General features: G+C 42.0%; 1 long non-coding RNA gene across 1 annotated transcript; it reads right to left on the reverse strand.

Annotated features, from left to right (window-relative positions):
* Positions 1 to 11,719: 11,719 nt before the first annotated feature.
* LOC140712377 (uncharacterized) lies at positions 11,720 to 16,102 on the reverse strand. Its single transcript, XR_012093915.1, has 2 exons — positions 15,836 to 16,102; positions 11,720 to 11,916 (listed from the first exon to the last, which is right to left on the reverse strand). It is a non-coding gene; the product is annotated as an uncharacterized lncRNA (long non-coding RNA).
* Positions 16,103 to 16,131: the final 29 nt, after the last annotated feature.

The following is a 16,131-nucleotide window of genomic DNA, read 5'->3' on the forward strand; positions in this document are numbered from 1 at the left end:
TGGCTTGGGGAGAGGAGAGCCTGCCCAAACCAGCAGGGGTCCGGGTAGGGGTCTCCTCCCAGGTTTTGGCACCAATGTAATGTAATGGGGACCCGAGCAAGAAGACACGAGGCAGATGAGAACAGAAGTAGCCTTTATTAAGCTCCCGGGCGAGGTTCACCGGTCCTCTAGGAGGAGGGCTGAGGAAGTCGCACACGGGGCAGGTATCAGGGGCCTTTTATAGAGCGAGGTAGGCAGAGTCTGTAGGTTTCGGTTTCCTGAGTTAGGTTTCTATTTCTGAGGAATGATGTGTCCAGGAGTTTGTGCAGAGCACAGGGTTTTTGGCTGGCATGGGCTTTTTTCACACACTGAAAGTCTTAGCAGGAAGTGAAGGGTGGGAAGTCCTAACAAAGGACCTGCCATATCAGGTGATACCGCCATGTTGGGTCTAGGTTCCTGCCTAACACCCAGCACTTTGGATCACCTGAGGTCAGGAGTTTGAGCCCAGCCTGACCAACATGGTGAAACCCCATCTCTACTAAAAACACAAAATTAGCCAGGTATGGTGGCACATGCCTGTAATCCCAGCTACTTGGGAGGCTGAGGCAGGTTAATTGCTTGAACTTGGGAGGCGGAGGCTGTGGTGAGCCAAGATCATGCCATTGCACTCCAGCCTGGACAAAAAGAGTGAAACTCCATCTCAAAAATAAATAAATAAATAAATAAATAAATAAATAAATAAATAAATAAAGTCATAGTAATTACAATATGTTTAGCATAGTATCAATGAATAATTGATTGCAGCAGAACTCAGAAAAGATGGTGGTAAATGGAAAATAGTGATATGTACATATGTATTAAGTATTTAGAAACAGGGTCCTGCTCTGTCACCCAGACTGGAGTGCAGTGGTGCGATCACAGCTCACTGTAAACTTGAACACGTGGACTCAAGCAACCTGCCACCTCAATCTCACAAACAGCTGGGATGACAGATGCACATCACCCCACACAGCTAATTTTCTTTTATTCTTTTCAGAGATGGGGTCTCATTATGTTGCCCAGGTTGGTTTCCAACTCCTGGCTTCAAGCAATCCTCCTAAAGCACTGGGATTTGAGGTGTGAGTCACACATGCCCAGTTAGGTATTCGTATTTATTGGCTTCATGAAGAAGCCACAGCAGAGGTATGGTGTGGGTCTTTGAGCTGAAGAATCAACAGCTCAAACACTGCTTGAGCCTGTTCACCATCATGCTTCTCTTGCTTTCCTACATTTCCACACATTTTTTTCTCTTATTGAAAATTCATTCCAGTCACCAAGTAATTGGAACATAAACACCTCCAGTTATGAAAATCTTAGGATAAGCTCTCAGTGGTTCAACTTAATCAAATACTCATCAATGAAATCTTCAATGTGAGACTAAGAGGGTGAGGTCCTGTGACTGGCCCATCTGGATTAAGCACCAGCAGTAGCGTACTGTGAAAAGTAATGCAGAGCCTACAAATGCAATAGCCACTCCAAAGGATAATTTTGCATACAATGAAAAAGAAATTTCATTTCCATGAAATAATAGTGAATGAATTTAACATGAAAGATCAACTGGCTATTCATTTAGAAGAAAACAAAGTCAGCTTCTTAGTTCACACCATATTTAATCAAGTAATAACAGACAGGGCTCAATAGAGTATTCTATTTTTTAAAAAAAGAGAGAGTATTCTATTTAAATTAAACACAGTTGTTTCATATGTTTTAAACAGAAGGAAAACCTGAAAAAAAAATGCAAATTCTAAAAAGAATCTCAGCCAGGCATGGTGGCTTATGCCTGTAATCCCAGCACTTTGGGAGACTGAAGCAGGTGGATCACCTGAGGTCAGGAGTTCAAGACCAGCCTAGTCAACATGGTGAAAACCCTTCTCTACTAAAAATACAAAAATTAGCTGGGTGTGGTGGTGTGTGCCTATAGTTCCAACTATTTGGGAGGCTGAGGCAGGAGAATCACTTGAACCTGGGAGGTGGAGGTTGCAATGAGCTGAGATCACACCACTGCACTCCAACCTGGGCAACTAAGTGAGACTCCATCTCAAATAAATAAATAAAATAAATAAATAAAAAGAATTTCACACTAACAAAGAAGAAGAAACTTCTTTCATATAATGGAATGACCACCAATTTTATTTCTAATATTTAAATTCTGAACTTACATGCCTTTATCTCTAATAACAGAAAAACACCATGTCAGACTGTTCAGTATCTGTGAGATAGGAAATATTATCTTCACTCTGAAGGTGAGATAACTGAGGTATAGAAAGATTAAACCACCACATAGATCACACAAATAATAATTGGCAGAGACAGAATAGCTTGTCTGGGAAAAATGTACTGTGGCGTGTACTCCTAGGAAGGAAAATATGGCATTCCATCACAATACATACAAATGCAGAATGTTCTTGTTTTATATCCAATCTTGGCTTCAGACAAATCGAAATAGGCACATCATTTAATCATATCACAAGTATAAAGTAGGAGTACTTTCTTCAAATAACATGCTTTTAATCTGCACAGTGTAATAAGTATTAGTGTTCAAAGCCACTTTAGAAAATTAATTCAGATATGTGTTATAAACAATTATGTGCCTGATATTTGCATATTTAAGTCAATTCTGGTTTTATTAAACATTGTTTGGCTTATATGCCAAAAGGAGAGTTCTGTAACAATGTCTGTACACATTAATATACAATAGGAAAGAGAAGATAACACATATGACAGGTGGTACTTTGTATGTTCAAATGTTTCTTTTCTTTTTCTTTTCTTTTCCTTTTTTTTTTTTTTTTTTTTTTTTTTTTTTTTTTTTTTTTGAGACAGAGTTTCACTCTTGTTGCCTTGGCTGGAGTGCAGTGTCATGATCTCAGCTCACCATAACATCTACCTCCTGCGTTCAAGTGATTGTCCTGCCTCAGCCTTCCGAGTAGCATGCGTCATCATGCCCAGCTAATTTTTGTATTTTTAGTAGAGACGGGATTTCACCATGTTGGCCAGGTTGGTCTCAAACTACTGACCTCAGGTGATCCACCCACCTTGGCCTCCCAAAATCCTGGGATTATAGGCAGAAGCCACCGTGCCCGGCCAAAAATGTACTTTAAAAGAAACATTTCAGGCCGGGCATAGTGGCTCATGCCTGTAATCCCAGCATTTTGGGAGGCCAAGATGGGCGGATCACCTGAGGTTGGGAGTTTGAGACCAGCCTGACCAACATAGAGAAACCCCGTCTCTACTAAAAATACAAATTTAGCCAGGCATGGTGGCTCGTGACTTTAATCCCAGCTACTCGGGAGGCTGAGGCAGGAGAATCGCTTGAATCCAGGAGGTGGAAGTTGTGGTGAGCTGAGATCATGCCACTACATTCCAGCCTGGGCAACGAGAGCAAAACTCCATCTCAAACAAACAACAACAACAACAAACAATTTCCAAAAACATTAAATGGTTGTTTAAAAAAAAAATTCACCAAGTAAGGTTGTTTCACTAGAGAGAAGGTTCATGGAAATCATTTTGCCATTCCAGAAGTAAATTACTTTATTTTTATTTTTATTATTGACACAGAGTCTCCCTCTGTTGGTCAGGCTGGAGTGTAGTTGCGTGATCTTGGTGATTTCAGCACACTGCAACCTCCGCCTCCCAGGTTCAAGCAGTTCTCCTGCCTCAGCCTCCCAAGTAGCTGGGATTACAGGTGGGCACCACCCCACCTGACTATTAGTAGAGACGGGGTTTTGCCATGTTGGCCAGGCTGGTCTCAAATTCCTGAAATCAGGTGATCCACCCGCCTTGGCCTCCTAAAGTGCTGGGATTACAGGCGTGAGCCACCACGCCTGGCCAGCTACTTTATTTCTTTTCTTTTCTTTTCTTTTCTTTTTTTTTTCGAGATAGAATCTCGCTCTGTCACCCAGGCTGGAGTGCAATGGTGCGATCTTGGCTCCCTGCAACCTCTGCCTCCTGGGTTCAAGTGATTCTCCTGCCTCAGCCTCCTGAGTAGCTGGGACTACAGGTGCGTGCCACCACACCCAGCTAATTTTTTTATTTTTAGTAAAGACGGAGTTTCTCCGTGTTGGTCAGGCTGGTCTCGAACTCCTGACCTTGTGATCTGCCTGCCTCGGCCACCCAAAGGGCTGGGATTACAGGCATGAGCCACTGTGCCTGGCCTACTTTATTTCTTTATCTTGCCTGAACGTACCAGCAGATCCTCCAGAACAACGTAGAACAGATGTGGTGTGACTGGAAATCCTTCCCTTGTTCCCAATCTTGGAGAGATTTTTGTATTTTTAGTAGAGACAGGGTTTCATCATGTTGGCCAGACTAGTCTTAAACTCCTGACCTCAGGTAATCCACCCACCTCAGCCTCCCAAAGTGCTGGGATTATAGGTGTGAGCCATGGCACCCAGCCCCTTGCTTAATTTGAATGTCTGTAGAATCTGTACTTTTTTTTTTTTTTTTTTTTTTTTGAGACAGTCTGGCTCTGTCACCCAGGATGGAGTGCAATGGCATGATCTTGGCTCACGGCAACCTCTGCCTCCTGGGTTCAAGCAATTCTCCTGCCTTAGCTTCCTGAGTAGCTGGGATTACAGGTGCGAGCCACCACTCCCAGCTAATTTGTGTATTTTTAGTAGAGACAGGGTTTCACTGTGTTTTTCAGGCTGGTCTTGAACTCCTGACCTCATGATCCACTTGCCTTGACCTTCCAAAGTGTTAGGATTACAGGTGTGAGCCACTGTGCCTGGCCGATGTAACCACTCTTATTCCTGATATTAGTCATTTGTTTGTTCCCTCTCTTCCTAATCGCTCTTGCTGGAGGCTTGTCAATTTTATTTCTCTTCTCAAAGGACCAGCTTTTCAGTTCATTTATTTTCTCTATTTTTTTTTTCTGTTTCATTGATTTCCACTCTGATGCTTATTATTTCCTTTCTCCTGCTTACTTTTAGCTATTTTTGCTCTTAAGTGTTTCTGGCTTCTTAAGGTGGGAAGCTGAGGTCATTCAATAGAGACTTCTTTTTTTGAATGTTTAGTGCTATAAATTTTCTTCCAAGTGCAGTTTTAATGGCATCCCACAAATTTTGATGTGTTTTTATTTTCATTTAGTTCAAATTACCTTCTAATTCCCCCCCCCTTTAATTTTCAATTTGACCCACGTGTTATTTTTTATTTTTTGAGACAGAATCTTGCTCTGTCACCCAGGCTGGAGTGCCGTGGCACGATCTCAGCTCACTGCAACCTCCGCCCCCTGGGTTTAAGCAATTCTCCTGTCTCAGCCTCCTGAGTAGCTGGGACTACAGGCGCATGCCACCACACCCAGCTAATTTTTTGTATTTTAGCAGAGACGGGGTTTCACCATGTTGGCCAGGCTGGTCTCAAACTCCTGACCTCCTGATTGGCCCACCTCAGCCTCCCAAAGTACTGGGATTACAGGTGTGAACCACTGCGCCCGGCCTGATCCATGGGTTATTTAGAAGTATGTTACTTAAGTTGGGTGCAGTGGGTCATGCCTCTAATCCCAGCATTTGAGAGGCCAAAGCAGGAGAATCGCTTGAGTCCGGGAGTTTGAGACCAGACTGGGCAACACGGTGAGACTCGCTCTCTACAAAAAATAAGAAAAACAGCTGGAGGCATGGTGGCACATGCCAATAGTCCTAGCTACTAGGGAGACTGAGGCCAGAAGATCACCTTATCCCAGGGTGGATGCTGCAGTGAGCTATGATCACACCACTGCACTCCTATCTAGGCAACAATAAAGAAAAGAAAGAAGAATAAGGAGAAGGAAAATGAGGAAGAAGGAGAAGGAGAAAGAAGAAGAAAGAGAAGGAGGAGGCGAAGGAGGAGGGGGAGAAGGAGGAGGAGAGAAGAGGAAAAGGAAGAAGAGGAGAAAGAAGAAGAAATGAGTTTGGTATTTAGTTTCCAAATATTTGATTATTATCCAAATATAATTAGGTATTAATTTATAATTTAACTCCATTATGGCTGAAGAATGTATTTTGAATGACTTGAATTATTTTAAATTTATGAGAAATCTTTTAAGGCTCAAATTACAGTCATTTTTGGTAAATATTCCATGTGTACTTGAAAAGAATGTGTACTTTGTTGTTGGAAAATGGAATTTTTTTTTCTTTTTTTTTTTTTAGACCAAGTTTCACTCTTGTTACCTGGGCTGGAGTACGACGACACGATCTTGGCCCACCACAACCTCTGCCTCCTGGCTTCAAGTAGTTCTCCTGCCTTAGCCTCCTGAGTAGCTGGGATTACAGGCATGTACCACCATGCGTGGCTAATTTTTTATTTTTAGTAGAGATGGGGTTTCTCCACGTTGGACAGGCTTGTCTCGAAGTTCCAACCTCAGGTGATCCACCCACCTCAGCCTCCCAAAGTGCTGGGATTACAGGCATGAGCCACCACCCTCAGCCAGGAATATGGAATATTTTATAAACGTTAGGTCAATAACCTAACATGGTTGATAGTGTTGTTTAGGTTTTTGACATCCTTGTTGGTTTTCTATTCCACCAAATATTGAGGAGTATGAGATCTCAAACTATAATTGCAGATTGTATTTTATCAAGTTTCTTGTTTCTCCCAACTATGGTTTTCATAAAATGTATAAAATTTCTGACCATTAATGTTTCAAATAAAAATTTTACCGTCCTCTTCTCCACCCTTTTCTCCTTGTGGATTTCAATTACATATATGTCAGACAGCTTAAAGTTGTCCCACATCTCACTGATGCTTCTTTCTTATTTTTTATATTTTCTTATTGTTTCATTTTGAAGTTTCTACTGCTATCTTAAAATGCACCAACGTTCTCTTCAGTTTCTAATCTGCTATTAATCCCATTCAGTGTATTTTTCATCACCGGCATTGTAGGTTCCATCTCTACATGTTTGGTTTGATTTTTTAATATCTTCCATGTCAGCTGTGCATGGTGGCTCATGCTTGTAATCTCAGCACTTTGGGAGGCTGAGGTGGGTGGATCACTAGGTCAGGAGTTCAAGACCTGCCTGGCAAACATGGTGAAACCCCGTCTCTACTGAAAATACAAAAATTAGCTGGGCGTGGTGGCATGTGCCTGTAATCCCAGCTACTCGGGAGGGTGAGGCAAGAGAATCGCTTGAACCCAGGAGGCGGAGGCTGCAGTGAGCTGAGATTGTGCCACTGCATTACAGCCTGGGTGACGGAGCAAGACTCTGTCTCAAAAAAAAAAAAAAAAAAAGAAAGAAAAAATATCTTCCATGTCTCTGCTTGTCTCTGAACATTCAGAACACAGTTGTGGAAACTTGTTTAATGTCCTTGTCTGCTAAATCTGACATGTGTATCAGTTCTGGGTCAGTTTTGCACAGTTGATTTTTCTCCTCATAGTGAGTTGTTAGTTTTCTGTTTATTTGCAAACCTGCTGATCTTCTTCTTCTTCTTTTTTCTTGAGACAGAGTCTCACTCTGTTGCCCAGGCTGGAGTGCGATGGCGTGATCTCAACTTACTGCAACCTCCAACTCCTTGGTTCAAGCAGTTCTCCTGCCTCAGCCTCCCGAGTTGCTGAGACTACAGGTGTCCACCATCATGCCCAGCTAATTTTTGTATTTTTAGTAGAGACAGGGTTTCACCATGCTGGCCAGGCTGATCTTGACCTCCTAACCTCAGGTGTTCCACCCACCTTGGTCTCCCAAAGTGCTGGGATTACAAGCATGAGCCACTCCTGGCCAAGCCTGCTAATCTTTGAATGAGATTAGCAGATATTACAAATTTTATGATGCTTTTAGCCCCATAAAATGTTTTTTATTTCTCTAAATATTCTTGAGGCCCCTTCTGGGGTATAGTTAACTGATAGTGTTGGCTCTTGCTTTTAACATTTGTAGTATTTATTCTAGGGCTCATTATTCTTTGTTGCTGAGATGAGACCATTCTGAGTACTCTACCCAATGATCATGAATCATGATTTTCTCACCCTGGCTGGTGACAGCAGGCACTTTTCCCAGCATCACTGGGCTCTATTCTCTTCAATCTTTTTGGATGATTCCCCAACCTCAGGTGATTTCCTCATACACATGTTCCAGAGAGCACTCTGCTGAGTTATCAAGGGGACCTTCTGAAGATCACCAGGGCTGTCTCTCTGTGCAGCTCTCTTCCTTGGTAATATGTCCTATAAACTCTAGCTGCCTTGGTCTCTCTGGACTCTCAGCTGCGTCTCCTCAATTCAAGGAGTCTACAATGCTCAGCGTGGGATACCCCTCCTTGTGCTACAGCCTGCAAACTCTTTTAAGGCAGTAAACTGTGGCAAATGTAGAGCTTACTTATTTCAAGTTTCATGGGTCACTGTGCTCACTGCCTGATATCCAGTGACTTGAAATCATTGTTTCATATATTTTATCTGGTTTCTTTGGTTGTTTTAGGCAGGAGGGTAAATTCAGTCCCTGTTACTCTACTTTGGTCAGAAATGGCTTTTGTTTTGGTTTGTTTGTTTGTTTACACAGAGTCTCCCTCTATTGCCCAGATTGGCGTGCAGTGGCATGATCTTGGCTCATTGCAACCTCTGCCTCCTCGGTTCAAGGGATTCTCCCACCTCAGCCTCCTGAGTAGCTGGGACTACAGACACGGGCCACCACACCTGTGTTGCAGGAAGTCAGGTATCCCAAACAGAGGGACCAGCTGGAGCCGTGGCAGAGGAACATAAATTGTGAATATTTAATGGACATTTACCAGTTCCCGAATAATACTTTCATAATTTCTTTCTCCTGTCTTACTTTAATCTCTTAATCCTGTTATCTTCATAAGCTGAGGATGTATGTCACCTCAGGACCACTATTGTGTTAACCGTACAAATTGATTGTAAAACATGTGTGTTTGAACAATATGAAATCAGTGCACCTTGAAAAAGAACAGAATAACAGCGATTTTCAGGGAACAAGGGAAGACAACCATAAGGTCTGCCTGCAGGGTCAGGCAAAATGGAGCCATATTTTTCTTCTTGCAGAGAGCCTATAAATGGATGTACAAGTAGGGAAGATATCGCTAAATTATTTTCCTAGCAAGGATTAATACTCTGGGAAAGGAATGCATTCCTTGGGGGAGGTCTATAAACGGCCTCTCTGGGAGTGTCTGTCTTATGCGGTTGAGATAAGGACTGAAATATGACCTGGTCTTCTGCAGTACCCTCAGGCTTACTAGGGTGGGGAGAAAACCCCACCCTGGTAAATTTGAGGTCAGACTGGTTCTCTGCTCTTGAACCCTGTTTTCTGTTGTTTAAGATGTTTGTCAAGACAATATGTGCAACTCTAAACATAGACCCTTATCAGTAATTCTGCTTTTGCCCATTGCCTTGTGATCCTGTTTTTACCCTTTGCTTTGTGATCTTTGCTTTTGTCTTTTACCTTGTGATCTTTGTTGGACCCTTATCAGGAGTTTCTGATTTTGCCCTTAGAAGCATGTGATCTTTGTTCACCTTTTTGCCATTTGAAGCATGTGATCTTTGTGACTCACTCCCTGTTCTCACATCCACTCCCCTTTTGAAATCCTTAAAAAAACTTGCTGGCTTTAAGACTCAGGTGGACATCATGGTCCTACTGATATGTGATGTGACCCCCAGAGGCCCAGCTATAAAATTCCTCTCTTTGTACTCTTTCTCTTTACTTCTCAACAGGCCAACACTTACGGAAAATAGAAAGAACCTACGTTGAAATATTGGGGGTGGGTTCCCGTAACACACCCAGATGGCTTTTGTATTTTTTGTACAGATGGGGTTTTACCATGTTGGCCAGGCTGGTCTCAAACTCCTGACCTCAAGTGATCACCAGCCTCAGCCTCCCAAAGTACTGGGATTACAGGCATGAGTCACCATGCTGGGCCCAGAAACAGTTTTTGAATTGGATCTTGAATCAGAAAAACAATTATCTATAAAAGTCTTAATTGAAGGCTGGGCATGGTGGCTCAGGCTTGTAATCTCAGCACTTTGGGAGGATGAGATGGGCAGATCATGAGGTCAAGAGATCGAGACCATCCTGGATAACATGGTGAAACCCAGTCTCTACTTGAAAAAAAATACAAAAATTACCCGGGCATGGTGGTGCATGCCTGTAGTCCCATCTACTCGGGAGGTTGAGGTAGGACAATTGCTTGAACCCCAGAAGGGGAAATTATAGTGAGCCAAGATCACAACGCAGCACTCCAGTCTGGGTGGCGGAGTAAGACTCCGTCTCAAGAAAAAAAAAAAAAAAAAGACTTGAGACAATCAGTGAAATTTGAACATGGACTGTACATTATAGATTAGATATTATATCTTTGTTAAATTTTTCTGATTTTGAGCACTATACCATGGTTATCTAAGAATTTTATCCTTACTGATAGGAAATATACAGTTAAGAACTTAGGAGTAAAGTGGAATGATTCCTACAACTGACTCTCAGATGATTACAAAAAATAAATACATAATATACACAAATAGCAAAAATTATGAAGCAAATGTGCCAAAATATTAATGATGGAAATATCTTGGTGAAGGACATATGATAATTCAATTTTTTTTTTTTTTTTCCTGAGGTGGAGTTTCAGTCTGTCACCCAGGCTGGAGTACAATGGCATGATCTTGGCTCACTGTAAGCTCCACCTCCCAGGTTCAAGCAATCCTCCTGCTTCAGCCTCCTGAGTAGCTGAGATTACAGGCATGCACCACCACACCCAGCTAATTTTTCTATTTTTAGTAGAGACGGGGTTTCACTATGTTGGCCAAGCTGGTCTCAAACTCCTGACCTCATGATCCACCTGCCTTGGCCTCTCAAAGTGCTGGGATTACAGGTGTGTGTGAGCAACCATGCCTAGCCTATATAAGAATTCTTTATCTTACTTTTGTAATTTAGTTGTAAGTTAAAGATTACTTCAGGTCAGGAACAGTGGCTCACGTCTGTAATCCCAGTACTTTGGGAGGTGGAGGCAGACGGATCATCTGAAGTGAGGATTTCAAGACCAGCCTGGCCAACATGGTGAAACCCCAACTCTACTAAAAATAGAAAACATTAGCTGGGTATGGTGGCAAACACCTGTAATCCCAGCTACTTGGGAAGCTGAGGCACAAGAATAGCTTGAACCTGGGAGATGGAGGTTGCAGTGAGCCGAGATTGCACCACTGCACTTCAGTCTGGGAGATAGAGTGAGATTCTGTCTAAAAAAAATTTAAAAATAAGATTATCTCAAAATAAATGAGTAAAAGAAATTGCAATAATAAATTGCAAAACTGGTCTTTACTGTTAGAAGTGAGGACGGGGGCTGGGCATGGTGGCTCACGCCTGTAATCTCAGCATTTTCGAAGGCTGAGGTGGGTGGATCATCTGAGGTCAGGAGTTCCAGACCAGCCTGGCCAACATAGTGAAACCCTGTCTCTTCTAAAAATACAAAAATTTAGCCAGGCATGGTGGCACATGCCTGTAATCCCAGCTATTCAGGAGGCTGAAGCAGGAGAATTGCTTGAACCAAGGAGGCAGAGGTTGCAGTGAGCTGAGATCATGCCATTGCACTCCAGTCTGGGCAACAAGAGAGAAACTCTGTCTCAAAAAAAACCCAGAAATCAGGATGGGGCTACCTTTGAGAAGCAGAGTAATAATAGAGAATGGGTCCTTCAGGGAGACTTCAGGCACTGGTAATATTGTCTTTGAACTCTTTGGTGTTTACATGGTTGTGCTCACCTGTCTTCGCCATTCACTTATCAATTATACAGTGATACACATGCCATTGCATACTTTTGTATTTTTTTATACTTCAATAAAAAGAATTTTAAGTAAAATTAAATTATTCAGATATAACCCTTAAGGACTGCTTTCTTTCTGTGTCTTCTTTCCTGAATCCCTAGTGAAGTCCTCAGGTCAGGGTGATAGTCTCCTAGGTGGTTCTCTTCTTCATTTCAAAAGAACAGTTTTATTCCTTATGCTGTGGAAAAACCAAACATAAAAATTCACGTTGTGTGAAGTATTCACCAGTGACCTCAAATTGCTACTTCTCTTGGAACTTACTGGCTTCTAAAAATTAAGGGTGGACTTTCAGTAAATTTGAAATGAAACTTTTAACATATGGCATACCAAATATCCATGACACCAAATCCCAGGAGCCCCACAGGGATAGTTTATAGTCACCCTCAGGAGAAAGAGACCTCAAGACCAAATTAGAAAGGAAAGAAAAAAATGGTTATATATATATAACAAACAAAAGTGTGGAGAGAGAGAGAGATATATATATCTCCACACTTTTGTTTTCAATGAAAAGTTTAATATATACTAAGTTCTCATGTATACTTGGATCTTTCTGTGCTTTCTCAAAACTAGCATCAAACTTAAATTACTTTTTATTTCATTTATTTATTTTTTGAGACTGAGACTCCCTCTGTTGCCAGGCTAGAGTGCAGTGGCATGATCTCGGCCCACCGTAACCTCTGCCTCCCAGATTCAAGGGATTCTCCTGCCTCAGCCTCCCGAGTAGCTGGGACTGCAGACACGCACCACCATGCCCAGATAATTTTTGTATTTTTAGTAGAGGCAGGGTTTCACCATGTTGGCCAGGCTGATCTCTGTCTTAATTTAATTTAATGTAACTTAATTTAGGAGAGCTAAGTAATTAAACATGAGGCCAAAGTACATAAGAAAACGGCAGCCCTTTATTGCAAATATGCACACACACTCGGGTGAGGTTCTCCGGTCCTCAGGTATGGGGACAGGGAAGTCGCGCCGGCGCTCTGGGGTGAGGTTCTCCAGTCCACAAATGCTGGGGCCGAAGAAGTCAAGCCGACTCCTGCAGGCAGCGGACTTTTATGCATTGGTACTGGAAGGGGGAAGGCAGTGGGCGGGATAAGGGCATGATAGGGGCGTCTCCATAGGCATGGCCGAGTAAGTTTCCATCTCTTCGGATTGACGTCCCGCGGCATCTGCTCAGTTGATCTGCATTTTCCCGGGTGCGGGCTGCATTTTCCCGTGCGGGTAAGTTGGTGATGAAGAACCCGGAAGTAACAGGGGTGGTGCCCTCTTGTTTACCTTCCTCCATCTCGTCCCTTCTCCCTCACCCAAACAGTTTCCATCTCTTGACCTCGTGATCCACCCACCTTGGCCTCCCAAAGTCCTGGGATTACAGACGTGAGCTACCACACCCAGCCTTCAATTACTTTTTAAATTTGCATTTTCAGAAAAAGTTCTGTCCATGAAAAAAGACAACGCTGTAAAATATTTAAAGAGATTTAGTCTGAGCCAAATGTGAGTGACCATGGCCCATGACACAGCCCTCAGGAGGTCCTGAGAACATGCGCCCAAGGTGGTTGGGGGTGCAGCTTGGTTTTATACATTATAGGAAAGCATGAGACATCAATCAAATACATTTAAGGAATACATTGGTTTGTTCAAGAAAAGCTGGACAACTTGAAGGGTGGGGGTGTTTCCAGGCTACAGGTAAATTTAACCATTTTCTAGTTGACAATTGGTTGAGTTTTTGTCTAAGGATCTGGGATCAATAGAAAGGAAATGTTCAGGTTAAGACAAAAGATTGTGGAGACCAAGGTTCCTTTGAAATCTCATAGTGGCTGTCCTTAGAAACAAGAGATGACAAATGTTTTCTATTCAGACCCTTAAAAAGGTGCTAGACTCTCAATCTATTCAGAATTGGAAGGGCCTGGAAGGAAAAGGTCTAGCTATGTTAATAGAGACTATTTAGAGATGCGAATTTTCCCCCACAAAGGTCAGCTTGCAAGGCCATTTCAAAATGTGACAAAGAAACATGTTTTTGGAGTAAAATATTTTTATTTTCTTCCTTGTCTCGTAATGTTATGCCAGAGTCAGGTTGGAAAGTAAGTCACATTATATAGGGTTAAATAAAACCCATCTGATGTGAATTTATGGTTTGTAGGGCATAAATCCTCAGACCCCTTAGATAGAAATTTGGGTAAGATAAAAATATCAGAGTTTAATCCTCAGTTCCTTGCTATTCCCTGCGGTTGTTTCCTGAGGAAGTTAAAAATTAGTTTATCAAGTAAGATAAAACTAAGCTCCCCATTAAGATTTTTTATTTAAATTTTGATCGAAATTGTGTAAAATTTTATAGTTTTCTGTAAGGGTAAATATAAATATAAAAATTTGGGCCGGGCACGGTGACTCAGGCCTGTAATCCCAGCACTTTGGTAGGCCGAGGTGGGTGGATCATGAAGTCAGGACTTCAAGACCAGCTTGGAAAAGATGGTGAAATCCCATCTCTACTGAAAATACAAAAAAAAAAAAATTAGCCAGGCATGGTGGTGGGCGCCTGTAATCCCAGCTACTCAGGAGGCTGAGGCAGAGAATTGCTTGAACCTGGGAGGCGGAGGAGCTTGCAGTGAGCCAAGATCAAGCCACTGCATCCAAGCCTGGACGACAGAGCCAGACTCTGTCTCAAAGAAACAAACAAACAAACAAACAAACAAACAAACAAACTGAATTTTCCTTCTTTCAAAAAGGCCCCTTTCCTCCTCTCTTTTCTTACAGCATTTCCTTAAGAAAACTTGTAACTGTAAATCCCTTCTCTGTCCCTGTGAGATTTAGCAAAACTTTTGAAAAAGTAAATAAGCTTCTTGCTAGTTTAACAACCCAGGAAGGTCTTTCTTAATGGCCTTGGGTCATGTCTTTGAAATGTAAGCATCAAGGAAGATTGCACCCCATCTCCCTGCCTCTGTGGTAAACTCCTAGGCTTCTGGCTACCTGCTGTTAACTACCTGCGTGTCACAGAGACACCAGAAACTTTACTTTTCATTTGCATAACAGCAATTAACTAACACTGATGGCTACCCTAATTATCAGGTGAATTTCAGATGAATTATTCATAGCAAATGGTGTCATACAGTCGTCTTGAGGACAAGTTATCTTTTACCTTGAGAAAATGGAATGTGTTGCACTAGACCTGCTAATATAAAAAATGATAGTTCTTCTTGTCTTCATAAACTCGTTAGTGGGTTGCCTGTGACGCACATTGCAGTCTGGTTTAATGTTTATTCAATAATGTAACTGTTTTGTTCTTTTCTCCACCTGTGGAGATAATTTTCTGGGTTGGCAAGAGGCTTTATTTTAAATTATTTCCTCAATACCTTCCAACCAGAAAAGTGGTGTATGTGTGTGTGTGTGTATTATGTGTGCATATTTTGTATATGTATATACATTTGTTTATACACATGACAATATATATTTTTTTCTAGATGATTCTACTTGTTTTAATGTAATAAAGTTATTGACCAGGAAATACATAATTTGTTTTACATATACGGCCAAGTCCTCTCTCTGTATCTTGGGGTGATTAGTTCTAGGACCTCCCTGGATTACTCAAATCCAGGGATGTTCAAGTCTCTGGTAGAAAATAGCCTGGTATTTGCATAACTTACACACCTCCTCCAGTATACTTTATATTATGTGTAGATTAATTGTAAACTTAACACAATATAAATACTATGTAAAGTTGTATTGCATTGTTTAGGGTATAATGACAAGGGGAAAAGTTTGTACATACTCAGTAAGATTGAATTTTTAAGTATTTTCATTCCGAGCTTAGTTGAATCCATAGATTCCAGGATAAGGAGGGATGGTTATATATATTCCTTAGTGAAATGATAGTCATGATACTCTATACCATTAGGTTAAACTGTGTGTAAATTCATGAGAAGGATGTACACCTAACACTAAGCGCTTTCGCTTTTGGGAAGTGGTACACTCGTTTTATTTTAGCTTATACATATTTCGTAGTTTATTACGTTTTGCGTATCGTTTGCACAATTGTGAAAGCTAGCATTCCTAAGAAGAAGCGGTTACACGGCATTATACTTCATTACTCCATGTACTTTTGTACCCACCGAGTTCAATCACTTTAACAAAACTGCCCATCAGTGTTCCTTGGGGCAGCTCACGGTGGCCTTCCGTCTTCAAGCCCGGACGTGCGAAGGTTCAGCTCTCCCGCCATCACTGAGTAAAGCCAGCGCCAGCTCCAGGAAACCCGACCGCAATCACTCAGGACCCTGGAGGAGGCCGGGCCTCACGACGTCATCCAAGATGGAGTCGCAGCCGGGCCTTCTGGGAAGCGTAGTTCTGGAGTAGGGCTCAGGAAACATTCTGCGCATGTGCAGTGTCGTCTCCTTTCTGGCGTTGGCGT

This window comes from Chlorocebus sabaeus, chromosome 9 (genome assembly GCF_047675955.1).
Source record: "Chlorocebus sabaeus isolate Y175 chromosome 9, mChlSab1.0.hap1, whole genome shotgun sequence".
NCBI lineage: Eukaryota > Metazoa > Chordata > Mammalia > Primates > Cercopithecidae > Chlorocebus > Chlorocebus sabaeus.